This window comes from Sparus aurata, chromosome 1, assembly GCF_900880675.1.
Source record: "Sparus aurata chromosome 1, fSpaAur1.1, whole genome shotgun sequence".
NCBI classification, from domain to species: domain Eukaryota; kingdom Metazoa; phylum Chordata; class Actinopteri; order Spariformes; family Sparidae; genus Sparus; species Sparus aurata.
In genome coordinates this window covers 29,083,386-29,099,312 of record NC_044187.1, presented here as the reverse complement: position 1 = coordinate 29,099,312, position 15,927 = coordinate 29,083,386, and the positions used below count along the sequence as shown (strand labels likewise).

The 15,927-nt window shown below is 38.9% G+C and overlaps 1 long non-coding RNA gene across 1 annotated transcript; it reads right to left on the bottom strand.

Moving 5' to 3' along the window:
• Positions 1-757: 757 nt before the first annotated feature.
• On the bottom strand, positions 758-12,346 carry LOC115586160 (uncharacterized). Its single transcript, XR_003984826.1, has 3 exons — positions 12,239-12,346; positions 9,150-9,291; positions 758-971 (listed from the first exon to the last, which is right to left on the bottom strand). It is a non-coding gene; the product is annotated as an uncharacterized LOC115586160 (long non-coding RNA).
• Positions 12,347-15,927: the final 3,581 nt, after the last annotated feature.

Sequence of the window (15,927 nt, the reverse complement as noted above, 5' to 3'; positions counted from 1 at the left end):
AATGGTACTTTTCACCAGAATTAAACACATATCACAGGTCACATAGTCCCAAAACATTACAACATTGTGGCGTTTAATAAAGTCCCAGAGCTTGACACTGGTAATCCCATCACAACACACTATGCAGTACGTTCAGTGTAAATAAAACGCTACTCACAGAAGTACTTGAGTGTCTCTTCAATCTGCTCGTGTGTGAGCCCCAGAACGACCTCTGGTGGCAGCAGAGGGGTGTGCAGCCAGTCGTCATTGTCGTATCCAAACACACTGTCTGCTCGCAGGGTGTAGTTGGGCTGGCCCTCTGACAGGAGGCTCACTATCTCCAGCTCTGGCAGGTCTGAACAAAGGTCTGAGTGTGGGAGAGTGGCACCACAATGTGAGAATTTGTGTGTTTGTATAAAGATCCATGGGTGTTTGGGTTTAGGTAAGAGGAAAGACAAACAAAAAAAGAGATATGAAGCAGCACTTTGATAACCTCAACCAGGCTGACATGTCACCTCCAACAGTACGCTGCCCTCTACTGATAAATCAATGAACTGCACTATTTTCGAATTTGAATTTACCATTGCTGCTCATGGCTGATTTTTTCTTTGTGTCATACCTGTTAAAGTTGACACATCGTGGCAGTGTTGTTGTCCCAAGTCCTTGTGGTTCTCAGGTGAAGCAAGATGAAGAGGCTGTGGGGCCACAACCAAGGCCCCTGACGCCTCCCCCCGCCCCTCATTGAGGGAGAAGGTTGACTGGGAGGCCAGGTGGGTCTGTGGGGGCCAGAAGGGAGGAGAAGAAGGAGCAGGAGGAGAAGAAGAGGAGGTTGGGGAGGCAGGGTGGGACAGCTTGACTCCTGCTGGAGGGTTCAGGGTGAAGGTAAACTCGGAGCTGGATGTCCCACGGTGGGACTGAGGCCCCCTGGTGGCTCAGGGAGACACTGTAGGCTTCCAGGGCATCAGGCTCGGGATTGGTTGAGAAGGTAATGACTAAAGAAAAGAAAATACAAAAACGTAGGTGTGAAGCATGGTGTCAACACATCACATGCTGCAGCAAAGAATGAAAAATGAACGTTTTAACTTCTAATTCTTGTGTAGGTACCTGTACAGCCCTCCACTAAAATACTGTACATCTGTGATTAATAGAGTAGTATTGAAGAAAATGTCAGTTATTATAGAAACAGCAACTCAAATCACACAGTGATTTCTTTTCACAAAACGAATCCCAGAACAAATGTAATTGAGGCTACAATTTCTAAAACATCCAACATGTAAGTGATTGAGTGATTTTGTATTTTTCACGAGATCTGGACTGTCCCGGCATCCAACCTTTTGTTTGATTTAAGGGCCTTTCACTATGAACAAAGTAGGGCCTGGCCTCCTGTCTGTGTTTCAGGGTCACAAAGATAGAGTTACCACCGCCTGAAGCTACACATAGATCAGGTTCCTCAGCATAACTGTAACAGTGCTTTAACCACACACACAGCATGAGGCAGTATATGCTACATGAATTACATACAGACACTACAGTAAGGAAAAGTGTCTTATTCCATTCAGTACCATCTGTGACTAATTCACTGTTGTTTCTGGCATTATGAACTATATAGTGTGTGTCCGTTACAATATGCCACCTACTTTAAATATTGCCTAATAACATACACATATGAGAAACCTTATATCTTCTAAGACTTACATTCCTTGTATTTGAACAATCACTTACCAGTTCCTGAGGTACAAATAGCTTAAACAAATGCTGTCACACACCACATTCATATCAAAAAGGCATAGCTGACATAACAGAAACACCTCCGTGTAAAACGCAATACAGTTACGCAGCATCACAAACTACATCCTCCAAAGCAATCATACAGTTGAATCAACAATTCATTTAAACAGTCTAAACAAAAATTGAACATTATAACCTTTATAAAAAGGATTTATTCATTTTCTGGGTGTACCTAATAAACTACCTGATAAAACTTCTGTTTGCCAACTTCAGCTAGGACATTGCAACCGCTTCTTCCCGGTCGTACATTCGCCATTTTCTTTTCTTTAAACTTAGAAACAGATTTAACATCACCATATTATCATGCTTTTTACAAACTTTAACTTTAGTGAGACATCTTGCCTCTGTTCAATATTTGGTGAATGTTACTTAACAGGGAGGACAATCAGAAGCAGAGTAGAGTGGGTCATGCCAAGCAAGGTAGTGTGATGTAAAATAACACTGCTACTGTATGTTTGCTGATACATATATGTATATATATATATATATATATATTTATATATATATATATATATATATATATATATATATATATATATATATATATATATATATATATATATATATATATATATATGTAGTGTTATTACAAATGAAGGCCAAGTTCAAAATGGCTGTCGTCCGACCCATGACTACTGTGTACTCATGCAATAATGTAGTAATCACTACGACTAGAGGTCAGCACGTGAACATGAATGAGTTTGTACCCCAAAAAATAAAATCTTTAACCTGGAGAACAAGACTTTTTGGGCAGGGCGTCTCTGCAGCACTACAGTAGAGCTTCACTATTTGTCCCACATTTCACCTTTATCAAAAAAAAATTATCGCAATTTCAATAATATTTCAGTTAACTGTTCAGCCCTAAATGAAAATATGAAAGTGTTCACACACTGTTCAAAAAGCTGTGTATTAGTGTTATGTTAATGCTCTTCTCGCACAGACTGGTAACAAAAGACACTTGATACCTCTGCCCAGTTATTGCAGTCAATAAACCATGCTGGCCAGAGGGCAAAGGGTTAGGCCCAATTAAAGGAACAGCCACTCACTTATCGTGGTGAGTAGAAGTACAGACAGGCACATCGTGCACACATCATGATACACCCACCTGATTACACATGAATGAACAAACCCCCAGCATCAGTCTCACTATAACCACCAGGAGCCCTTTTTCCCCCCTTTATCCTCACTGGTCTCCTCTGCTCTTCACTGCACACTCCATCCAATCAGCTAAGTGTGTTGGTCCATAGCCAAGACTTCCCCATCAATCCTCGCTCTCTCATAGATGTCAGAGGAGTCACAGCACCTGCATACACTTCAGCTTTTAAATTTACCCACGCCAGACGGACCATTTCTGTTAGTAATCTGTGTATGTTTTGCTTAAAAGGTTCTCACATACATAGAGGGGTGTGAAAATATCTTCATTTCACACACACACACACAATAAAAGCTGTGGCATGTCCAAGCTTTTCACATTAACACTCTGTCAGTTCCAATTTAGCATTGAGTGAAACACACTGTTGGTTTGTTAACCATGCAGCCAAGCGAGACCCTGTCAGCCACTTATGGGTGACACTTGGGGACATGGTTATTAGCCCTCTCTCCCTCCTTTGTATTCTCATCTTTTTACTGTGCTAGGCAGGAAGCCAGAGGGGGGAAAAAAACTGTCAGCTGAGTAATCAGCTTGATCATCATTTGTACAGAACATAATGGAGCTGCAGAGAAGATAAGCGCACCAGCCACTATGACAAACAGCAACAAAATAACTGGCCAAAACAGACTTAAAATGCCATCAGGGGTTTTTGGAAGTACACTGTAACCAGAATCAATGTGACTTTAATCCAATAAAATCATAGCAAACTGAATCACATGAACTTCAGTAAGAGGGGCGTGCTACTCTCTTGATGTCATATCTGGACCAAAATCCTGCCTTTGTCCTTGGACCTGAGCTGAACAGAGGTAAAGGGTGTTTGAAAAGCTCTACGTTGGTACTCTGTGCAAACAATGCTCTTCCAGGAGGGTGTGTACGTGAGCAGAGGCACACAGGGGTGAAAGAGAGACGGAGGAAGGAGAGGGAGGGAGAGAGGACACACTAAAGGGGTTGAAGGAGGGGTGCATTTGAGACATGGGCATTAATTCGCTTTGCACGCTATCTAAAACAGTTGTTTCTTTTGAACTCTCCTTAAAAGTGTAAGGGATCTATATTTCTGAACTAGTGCTGCAACAATTAAATCACTTTCAGTCTGTAAAGCACTTTGAGCTACCTTCTGTCTGAATGGTGCTATACATATAAACTTGCCTTGCTTAATAAAAAAGATTAATTGCCATCCATTTGATAACTGATTTATCATATTCATAATTTCTCAAGCAAATATGTCAAACCAGCTTAAACATAAAGATTTGTTGCTTTTCCGTGTCTTTGGATTTTGGACTGTTGGTACAAGAAATAAAAGCAATTTGAAGATGTCACTTTGGGATCAGGGAAATTGCAATGAGCACTTTTTGCAATGTCTTGACACTTTACAGACTAAATGATTAAAAACATCAGCGACCGCAACATATTTTGGGCCGATGGCGACATTGACATTGGGAGTAAAAATTTCAACCAATATACGTGCATCTTATAAGTGACACCTCAAACACTTTTGACAAAAATATGTAACACAGGTATGATATTTCACAGTTTCAAAATAAACTTGTCCAAAATGACATCAGTGCACTGCAACAGTAAACCTCACTGGGAACTTAATATTGGAGCATATCTGACAACAGAACAGACAGAACGATAGAGCTATATCTGTGACCAACCAATATATTGGTCAGGCCCTAAAAACATATTGCGATCACTTTGATAGATATTACAGGATTATCATTTTTGTATCACATTTTTCTTTCTTCTTTCATGTTCTCTTACATTCTCTTACAAGATTTGGAGGCCAGGGCATTTCTGCATCAGTGCAGTCCATTATAATTCTGTTTCATGGCACCTTTTACCTTAAACAAAGAACTGTGACTTCTGCATTTTGGAACAACTGTCAGTAGTTAAACAATAGCATATCTTAAACCTTAAAATTAAATGTAGCGGAACTCAAGCCACGTAACTCTGAGATCTGTTTTGCAAATGCATCTTAAATAAATGGCCCACAATTTAAAAAGTACCTTAACAAGGAGAACTCACTGTGGCTTCGGTCCAAAAAGATAAATCTAATCTGTAAAAGCAGTGAATTTGAATGAACGTATCATTAGCCTAATTGTATAAATATTGGGCAGTCAGCATGCTCTTGGTTCTTACTTGTAACAACCTCAGGGCAGGCAGTGAAAGCTTGTATTTATAACTTACAAGGCAGTCTATTTCAGTTGTCCAGAGTTAGTAATATTACAGGAAAGTTAACAGTATGAAATAGAAAAATGAGACTGCCTTTGAAAGTGTTTTCAATTCTTTCTTAAAATCCAAGAAGTGCAAAAAAGTCATTTAACTCTAGCATGCGCTACATTATTGCTGTAGGCTTTCAGGACACTATAGAATAACGCACACATGCTCTGGATAATTGCAGCAATTTAATGATTAAATGCCATTCGACAGTTTTAGAGGCTGGCCTAAGAGGCTCTGCATTACAGAAATGCTTTGAGATATCCTGCTCTACTGCTCCATTTAGGATAAACTACTTCTGGGATTAAAAAGTTAGCACAAGGAAACTCAAAATCTAAACTCAAACTGAAAACCTAGGACAGGTTCATAAAAAAACTACTAAAACATCTCTGTGAGAAAACGCCAAATCCAAACGTCAGGCTGGAGAGAATATTTGAACCTAATCAGGGTAGAGGATAAGATGACCCAACCAGAGATAAGCGGACGTGCATTAGTTCACGATCTGAGCACAGCGTTCACTCCACAAACAATTCACAACACCGGCAACCTGCTTGCACACACGCACACTCTGCATCACAAGGCTATTATGGACCAATTTAACTGCACTATGATGTTTAACAAGTCATAATGGATAAACTATCCATGCCACCAACCAATGTCACATTCTGCTACTGCTACTAGGTTACAATATCTGTGCCATTTACAGAAGACTGAATAATCACACTGATTATTTATTTTTTTGTAATCAAAATAAAAATCATTAGTGCGGTTAAAATTAAAAATGACTTTGAGTAAATACTGGAATGCAAAAGTTAGAGGTTAATCAAATATTGTCATGTTTTAGTAGTGGTCATCACACATACTATTTCTGAGAATAATAATGTTGTATCATCCCTGAATCCCTTTAAAACCTTGCCCTGGTTTTCAATAAGTCCAGTAAGATTTAAAGCCTGACCGATAACTTGGACGATATTTGCTCACTGCTGAAACTCAGTATGGTGTATACCAAGAAACTGAAGTACAGAAGTGTCAAAGATATATTTCAAAACAGCTTCACCATTTCAGTTTGTCCACCTGAGAGTAATGACAAGTTTGTTTTTTAACTATGAATGTTCTGTCCAAAGTCAATCCTACTTGCCCCATACAAAATGACTGTTTTGTTTAATTTAAGCAAATGTTTATCTTACTGTAGATCCAAGCAATAAACATTGCATAATTATGCATAATACAAATGTTTATTTCTTTTTCCACGATTATTAAATTGATTGATTGCACTTCAGCTCGTAAACATCTTTTCCCACCACCATTTTCTCACAAATGCTGGATCAGAATTTGGCATGTGCAACTCTCAACAGAGATTTGGAGGAAGGGAGATGGCTCATCTCACTGTTATTTCAATCATCAGTTCCAGAAAAAAGACTCAGTGAGTTGCTAGATTTAGTAGACCAACATAGCATTTTATTTGCCATAACGGGCAATCGTTATCATTGAGCCCTGTTATGCAGTGGGTTGTGTATAGAAATTTCATATGAGCCAAATTATCAAGAATTAACTATTTCTTAAATTCTAAATCATTAAAGCATTATTTTTGATAAGCAGCTATACTCAGCCACAAAAACATGCCCTGCTGTGAAACTGGCGTCTGGTCAAACTGACCCTTATAATCCCGCAAATGACATCATGATCACATTATTGTCAACGACAGCCGTTCTAAAGCACGAGACTCCTCTGCAGTGTTGAATTAGGAGAACATTTTGGTTAACCATTAACCGTTAACAGTAGGTTTCCATAAAAGGAATTTTATTAGTCATTCTGAGATATCAATCATAAAGTTGATTCAAGTAACATCTGGGAAATGGGAGTTGGACAAGGATTTTAAAAACGAATATACAATCCTACAGCCTGGTGTCATCCCACCACAAGGTCATGGATCACTTTCATACAACACTGATACGTTGCAAAATTATATCTGTCCAACTATTAATAACATATTTGAATATCAGGTTCGTATCAGCACAATGCAAACAGAAAACCTACTCTATGGAAAAACACAGGATATGATGCATGAAACAAAATAAATATTGAAGTTTGCCACATTAAAGAGAGCTGGAAAAGCTTGGGAAACAGACTGATAAAGATGAGGTGCCTTAAATGAAAACATGGAGAATGGGAGGAAAAAGAAGGGCTGCAACAAATGATTATTTTAAACACTAATTAATCTGTCAATCATGTTTTTACATTTAACAATTAATAATCTTGTTTACAGAATCAGAGACAACAGTAAAAATGCTTATTAAAATGTCTGAGAAATTTTCCAAACTGCTTCTTTGGCCCAACCAGCAGTGCAAACACAGAGATATTCACCTTAGTTAAAGTCTTGTAATTGAGAAGCTTGAACCAATACATGTTGGCATTGTTATGTGTGAAAAACAATTAATCAACTATTGAATTTGCACTGTACTGTTACTAATCAACTACTTGCAGTACTAGGAAAGAATATGGAGTTCAAGTGAGTGAAAGGAGCACAAATGACATCTTAATGGCTAGAGAGTATTACATATACTGATAGAATAGACAACAGGAGAAAAAGAGCATGGGAAACAAACAAGAGGTTGGAGTACAGAGGACCTTCACGTGAGTAAGAATGTCACCCTGACAACTGGGGGAGCTATATCTGGACAGCAACTCCATGTCAAAAGAAAGTGGTCACAAAAAACCCAAATACCAATTAGTCACTCTCTAAAGGGCAATCTGCTCTGTTCACTCAACATGTGGTCTTTTAAATCTGCTCTGGGAGGAACATGAAAGGGACACGCACAACTTTGGTTCATAACATCAGACCCATATTACAACATAGTCACCCTGTAGATCTTTGAGATCTGGGCTTGGAGATTATGATTCAGAGTTCAAGATGAGGCTAGTGTACAACAAGTCAAGTCACCGACTAACTGACAAACCACTTTAAAACAGTCATGAAACTGATAGATCAAGAGGCAAGGTTTAAATAATAACTCCATTCAGCAAATTCCCATCAGTCTGCGGGCAGGCAGGATTTACATTTGTGTTATGTGTTATAATGTTGCTAAAACAACAGATTATTTCAGACTGAGGGCGGTAGACTTCAGGCAATCCAGAGCCCTCTTTTGAATCCAACTCAATCTATTGGACTATCTTAAAATACATTTTGCTGTCCTCACATCAGCACACTTTTTAATCTTTAAGTGAATAAAATGTATCCAACGTCAGATGCAAAGTTCCCTAAGCATTTCCACAACAAAGAGTTAATGTAACTAAAGTCTGAGAAAACAAAATAGTAACCACCTCTAATAATGCCAGATTAAACCGTAGCTCTTTGAGACACTGATATGACAGACAACACTTTGAGGATAATCTCAATTTAAATTTAAACCTTTGAGAGAGGGAAACAAACGATTTATCATTTATCTCAAATATGTATTTAACCTGGGGACATCATACCACATGTATTTCTTTACTTGTTCATTCTTCTAAACCCAAAAGCCACATAACTTATCTGATTAAACAAGCAGAAAGGGCAAAAAACTATTTCAGGATACAAACAAACAAGGGTACAAATTAATTTCTAAGCATTCCTATGTGTTCTGAGGTGACACAAAACACAGAGGCAATAAAAAGGCAAATTCTATCAGTTTGTAACATCTGATACTTCAAAGAAAATGAAATAGCCTCAGGATGTCTAATCCACAGTGTTGATTCAAAAGTACAGTGAGACAAGCCTGAGGCTGAATGAAAACATTTATGTGACTGACTCAACAACAACAAAATGATCATCATCGCACAAAGTGACACAGTTTGGCAAAGAAAACGTATTAAGTTCTGTCATGTCGACATGGTACATATAAAGGCTTCTGTGCTGAATTAGGTCTAATCAACACAGAATGAGTACAGCAACAAACAGAGTCAGCATGCTAAATGCTAATAACACTGAACAAGCCAGCAAGCTGGAGAATTAATACAGAAAATGAAAGGGACTTACTGTGCTGCTGCAGCAGTTATCTTGCATACAATGGTTTGTGGAGGCAGGTCACCCACGCCTTTAATTTGGGTCCATTAAATAAAAAGCTATCTATCGCTAGTGCTGCTTTACCGGCCGGCTTCTGTCCTGTCCTGAGTGTGTCCTGTCAGAAAGGGAGAGAGAGAAAGCAAGGGTGAAGCTGGTGGAGGTGGGGCTGAAGGGGGAATGAAAGAGGAGGAGGAGGAGGGACGTTCAGAGAAAAGGCGTGCTGTGTGTGCTTGAGACACAATGAATGGACACACAGAAGCAACTTCAAAGAAGAAGTTGTCTGGGCCCACAATCGTCCAGGATGTTGAACTACAGCATCAGATCAGGAGTTCCCTCATCCTAATTGACACAGTCATTTAAATCTGTGAAACACTGTAAAGCTACAGGCTCTGGTTTCTAATGTATTATTCAAATTAAATAATGACTATAGTTCAGCCTTTATCACAGCATAAGCGCCAAGTCTGTTTCTCCGCACTATTGGTCACTGATTTACAGACAGCAATCAGTCGGTCATCAATTACAAGCTATCTCAAAATGGGCAAATTATACAACTAGAAGGTCACATTTGACAAATCAAGCTTGTGAATGTTGTATCCTTTTTATGCACTTATGGATGTTCCTTTTATTTAACTAGAACAATAAAGATTCCTCTAAGTGTCTAAATTGATTTCGCCCTTACTTTATCTTGCATGTTAACACTTGAGAAAGATTTACAGTGTCCTAATGGTGAGTTAAGACTACATTCTGGTGGAGAAATAAAAACACAGACATTAATTTATGGAACAGCAGCAATGGTGTGTACAGTAACTGGTTTAGCATGCAGCTCACAGAGGTCATCACTTTGAGTTACGGCTGGCTTAACTTAATGCTGGGGGATATGGGGGGGGAAAATCACTCAGGTTGTTCTGTCAACAAAGAAAAACACTGAAAAGATCACAAAACTGAGAAAAATACGATGCTACAAGCAACATAAATATCACACTGATGAAGAGCATGTTTATGTGGCAATTTAGGGGAGTCTAATTCAAGGACTGCATGTCTACCAAAAAAGGGCATTGTGGATTCTTATAGATCTTCCACTTGTTCTAAATTAGCCCGAAGACTTACCACCCCCTCTGTTATCCAACATGTAACCTGATAGTCATGATATCATAGGAAATAGCTTGAATATTCATGACATCACACAAGATGCTTTGCCAAAAAAAGTAAGAAGCTTAAATGCCAGAACTATGCTGAACTCTTTGAGCTGATCCTGTTCTTTAAAAGGAACAACTTCTACACTCAACAAACACATTGACACATTGAGAAAGAATGGCAAGATTGTGCAGTAAAAAACTCTAACACTTAAACCTACTGTGACTGAACACCAGTGCCTGCATGTGCATGCATGACATTTCAGAGATTGCTTGTGTTTATTAATAAGAATGTGTAAATTGAAATAATACTATTGGCCACATAATATCTGCATTTGGTGCCAGTACAATAATGGTTTGATACCTTGCAATGGATAACAACTCAACATTTAAAAAATGTTTTGATCAAAAACACACTTAAGTATATATAAGGGTTGCAGCAATTTATTGGTTTCAATGTACTGTATAACTCAAATAAATGGTTATCGTACGTGTACATTTGCTTATCTGTGGTAATGAATTGTATAATATTAATTTTGTGCAAACATATATATTGTATATTTAACCTATTAAAATTAAGACAAGTTCACATCAAGTTTCATGGAATAATAATTTGTAAAACTTATAATAAAGTATTCAACCAAAAAAAACCTGTTTTCGTTATTTTAAGTCATTGTAATTGGGGAAGAAAATGTAAGAACATATACCCTGATGATGTGAAACATGACACTTTCTGAGATGATAATCCTACCACGAAAATCTCATGCTGCTTCAGCCATGGAATGGATCTGATCAAGCCTGATGCAAACTCAAAGGCCTTGACAGTTTTCACAACTGTCAAGGCCTGCATATTCACAGTTTAGCAAGAGCATAATGTACAGTTTAATACACAGTTCTATCAATAATAGTGCACTTTAAACATGATTTAATGCATTTTGTCATTAACCACGTTTTGTGAATATGTTTTCTGTTGTAATGAAACATTAACTCAGGAAAAGAGAGAAACAGGTTGAGACAGGTTGATTATTCATACACCTTGGCTGTATTACATGAAGAGTGAATATGTTTGTCTTGCTTCGTACAGTATATAATACCTAGACCTCATATGAGATTGTATTTGGGTCAGACATGAAGCCAGTCCCCTGGGTTAAATCTCTGTATTGAATACACAGTGAATGATGTGTGGTTCACACACAAAGGTGCCATTCATCTCCCACCGGTTTATGTGTGTACAGAGGCTGCACCTTCTGTGAGTCTGTACTGCCTGACTCTACAGTACATCTTAAAAGCTTCTGTTAAATCAAGTTCACCACCTGCACTATTGACGAGTAGAGGATGACTTGTTTAAAATACTGGAGTCAGTGTTTTGACAGAGGTGGAGGCTCAGGCGACGTTTTCACTCTTACAGGCTAATGGTTACTGTAAATAAGTGACTGTGTTGAACATTTTACTGCAAAGTGTCGCAAAGTGTGTACACATCATGTAATGTCAAGTGTTGAGAATTAAACATTGCTTCCTAATTTTACTTTAACTAAATTGTATCGCCAGTGTTGCCAGGGAGCTAACACTGTGAGATAACATAATTAACAAACCCAGAAGATATAACTAAGCTAGCAACAAATATAGCCTAAACAGCACATTTTAAATTACTAGCAACTGATTCGTTCACGTCTGAGCAAAGCTTCACTAAAGTCATTATCAAATGTTAAAAGTAAGTCAAAAGTGTGTAGAAGATGTAAAAACAGGACAACTCGAACCGTAACATCAACACTTCTACCCCCGGAGGCAGTATCCCACCCTGCAGCGTTATGGAAATTTACCCTCCCCAAGTTTGGACAGTTCAGGAAACAAACCAAGAGACAGGTCCAGCACAGAAGTGTGTATGACGCGACATTAAGAGTTAACGAAAGGGAAGCGGGTCAAACTTACATATGTATTTACTTCGTGTCTATTCAAGGTCGTAGTCGGCGCTGAAGTTTACCACAGCGAACTCTTGGGTCTCTCAGCTGTCACAACGGCTGGTCGGCTCCGTGTTCCATTTGGTCATCTTGAAAGCGAGGCATCATGGGATATGTAGTCCTTCAACGAAAATGGCCCTTTCCTAACCCAAAGCAGTAGATTTTGGCAAACTAAACCACTTCAGACAAAGCTAAACCTCTAAGAATATCTGTCTATTACACACTACATTTAGAAATAATGACTGTAGTAGTCACTTAACTGCCAAATAGCATAGTGTTATTCTACTGTACATTGTATAGGTTACAGGGAAGGGTGATGGACTCATGGGTTTTAAGAGGCTCTATAGGAGCAACTGGTCACATGCAAAGTATTTTAAGACAGAGAAATCACATCACACCCTGTTGATATTATTGGTTTTCCTATCTGACTCAGATCAAGTCTGAGTGTGTGACAGGTGACAAACTCTTAGCAGCAGCGCTAACTGCTGGAGAAATACCTAAACACCATTATTATGAAAGCCTTCACTACTATTACATTAACAAATACTTGCCATATTTGAGCTAGCAGAATGCATGTAATAAAAGTGTTGATGATGTACTTTCTCAATCAGACCCCCTTTCATTACAAACAGTGTCCTTTACGAGCACTACATGTGAGATTGTTACGTGTGCCATTAAAAGAACATCTGTAGTTATTTTCAGCTGCCTCTCTTACTTTATCTGAATCCTCTCAAATTAGCAAGGACACCCACATGTGACTGGACCAAACGCTGAGCTATTTTAACCCTGAGAGCCAGCCACCAAGCCCGCCTGAGAATGTGCACAGACATACTACACACTTTCACACTAACACACATCTGATCTGACTCTTAAAATGCCTCCACTACTTCATGTTCAGTGGTAACTGATTGTGTTAGTCTATGTCGACCTCTAGTGGCAAAATTGTAAAACTGATTGTAGTCATCATTAACATCTGGTTCAAAGATTTCTTGCTCAATTACCTGTAAACATTTGTAGACATCTTTATTAAGTTAATAAAAAGATCTTATTTTAGATACAAAATATTAATCTACAATCAAACTGGTAGATTTGTCTTATGGAGTTAAATGGCCCATATAAGGCAATAATGAGCTGAACTGATTCTTCCCAAAATTTAGGGAAGAAAAAAAATCAGTGCTTATCTTATAGAGGGGAGAAAGAATGTGCAGTGCCAGCTGCTAAGTTTGTCACTTCCTGTCACAACAAACCAACTGTAGAAAAAAATACTTCCTTACTACCGTATTTCTTCTCACCGCCACCACGTTGTCAGTAATCGTTCATTGTTGTTATTATTGTATGCATGTGCATATACTGTATATGTATATACATTCATGCATATTGAAATAGGATAGCCTTTATATGTGATACATGTAATATATATTTATGTGTGCACACATATAAATTTGTTTCATTATCTATTTTATTCTCTCACCTAATATTATTAACACTTTTTGTCATTCATTTCCTTACTTATTTGTTCATAATTCTAACTGTGCTTTGGAGACTCATAAAAAATCTAACACCTGTAAAGCCTTTTGAATTGAACTGAAGTGAATTTATGCTATTCTGCATTTGACAAAACTATGTTGCATCTTCCAGTTCCAATTAAAAGCTCCAGGACAAGCAAGTGGATATTGAATGTTGTTTCCAAGCTCAACTTCTAAACCAACATGGAGAAGTGTTAGAAGTGCTCAAAATAATGTCAAGTTTGTACATCTACTGTTCCAAGAAGTTAAAGAGAAGTGAAGACTCTATGGAGACAGTGTGACAGAGTGTCAGCAGTAGGCCAAAAGCTCTAGATGTAATGAGTAAGTGAACTTTGAGTGGAGAGTCAACTGCTTTTTTTCAGACGCAGTTCGGCTGTGGGTTTGGAAAATCCTGCAAACATTTGGACAATCTGGTCAAATTAAAACATGATGTTCTTGTCTTCGCAATGCTGCAGCCACAAAAACACATGGCTTTACTCAATGTGGAGATCTCTTACATGGTACAGGTGGTCAGCTGCAGCTCTACTGTCCATTGTTTCAAAACATTCCTCCGTGGACAGCCAACACTACAGTGTCTACATGTCTTCCATTTGTAAGTGATGATTAATAATTTACCACAGTCTCCATCAATCCAGTAAGCTAGTGGTCTGCTCCAGGCCACTTCCTCTCCCAAGGACAATGGGACCATTTCCTGTGGGGTGCGAGGCAGAGGAGGGAGCGAAACAGGCCAGTATTGTAGAGCAGGGACATCATATCAGCGTGTCCTGTCCTTGGAATGAAAGATTCAGGCGCACAGTGAGATTCATGGTCTGTTCGCTGGGAGGTTACAGGGCAAGACTACAGACATCTTATTGACCCCTGCCCAGAGAATATCCAGACAATTTGGTCGGAGGTATGTCGGACTTTGTAAAGATATCTATGATGCAACATATTACTGAGAAAAGATAAAGAGAACATAAGTTCATAAGTGTAAACGAGCAGCCTCTGAACTACTCTGACAGAGAGAGAGGCACGCTTCTACATAAATTGATTTTTTTAAAGGAACGGGCATGAAAAGCTAGATATTGAATTAGCGCTGTAGCCAAAAAGTTAGGAATCTTTGACAGAGTCCGCAAAAGCTGAAGTGTCACATGAAGCCCCAATCTTTTAATTCCTGGCAAATTTTCAAAATAAAGAGGCTGCTGTGTTCAAAACAATGGCACCATTCATGTCAGTGCTGCCGCTGTGTCCACTGTCCAGGGATAGACTAGAGAAAGCCAGAACAAGTCAAAGACATGCAAAATAAAAGGAAAAGTCACAGTTTTGATAGTAAGAAGTTGTGCAGCCACTGCCCCAGTCAATGGATAGTCTTATAAAAGTCAAGACCCTCGAGCAACACATTACGAAAGTGTTATTTGGGCCTGAAGCTGTTTTTAAAGGCAGGGGGCTGTCAGTCCACACATTCACCCTGACAAATATAATGGCCTATATAACCAGCAGTGGCCTTGTCCTCCTCTGTCCCTGTCTCTTTCATTTGCGGAGGCACAGATGATGACTGTCACAATGGCCGCATAGGAGAGAGCGGTGACAATATGGCCCGAGGCAGGACACAGTATACAGCCTGACCTATCTGAGTCCATCATCCAGTCTGAGGGTGTCACATAGGCAGCATGACTAGTTTCTGTCACTGTTGGACATTATCAGCACCATCAGAGTGTAGGTGGAGGGATTTCTTTAATTTTTTTTGCCTGTACCAGTCTGAATTGAGTCAACAATAAACAGAAAAAGGTTTTGCTGCCTGAGTGTTTTTCAATCGCTCTGTTTCTGCTTGTTGTCTGTACAGGGAGGGCCACGGATGTTACCACAGCAGTGATCATGGACATGCACAGTCAGTCCCCTGCAGATGAAATGGCCATTTTGCAGTTCGCATTTTTTTGTTATTGACTTGTGAAAGCAGGAAAAGCACAGCTGTGACCAGTAATGTTAACGATGGCTCCATTACATTAACTGTTCCGGTTAAACCCTGTCAGTGAGTCAGCGTGCACAACACCAGCGTTCACCTAAGTGAAATGCAGCCATCATTAATGCTATAAATCCACCTTTGATTTTCCTGTTTTGACAGGTCAAAGCATCCGTTGTGAAAATGGATTTGCAT